The sequence below is a fragment of the Propithecus coquereli genome, unplaced genomic scaffold (assembly GCF_000956105.1).
Source record: "Propithecus coquereli isolate 6110/MARCELLA unplaced genomic scaffold, Pcoq_1.0 Scaffold415, whole genome shotgun sequence".
In the NCBI taxonomy this organism is placed as follows: domain Eukaryota; kingdom Metazoa; phylum Chordata; class Mammalia; order Primates; family Indriidae; genus Propithecus; species Propithecus coquereli.
In genome coordinates this window covers 1-418 of record NW_012149897.1, presented here as the reverse complement: position 1 = coordinate 418, position 418 = coordinate 1, and positions in this window count along the sequence as shown.

Here is a 418-nt window from a genome sequence, read left to right as displayed (position 1 = left end):
TTTCCTCATGCACATATGGATATGTTCTGGGTTCATCTTGAAGACCAAAAGTTCTAATTGGGCACATACTGATCTTTAAAAAGAGCAAGGATTTTCAAAGTAATCTTGAATTTTTAATTAAAAACGTGCTTGTGACAAATATAGCTTTAAGAGATCACAATGTGACCTAAATAAATTTTAACTTTAGAGGGGCTTGGGAGCTAACTGAGATTAGGAATCAAGTCATGTATTCAATAGCACAAGCATGCACTTTTGTTTTATGAAATAGAAGATATGGATTCCAAGCAGTGAGTGTGCAAATTGCATTTATTTTTCAAAATAAGGAAAATACAATTAGAAGAGACTTTAATTACTAGTTTTAATAAATAAATCCACATGGTGGTGCACCTAAAAAGTGTCCTTAAAAATGAATTTTATA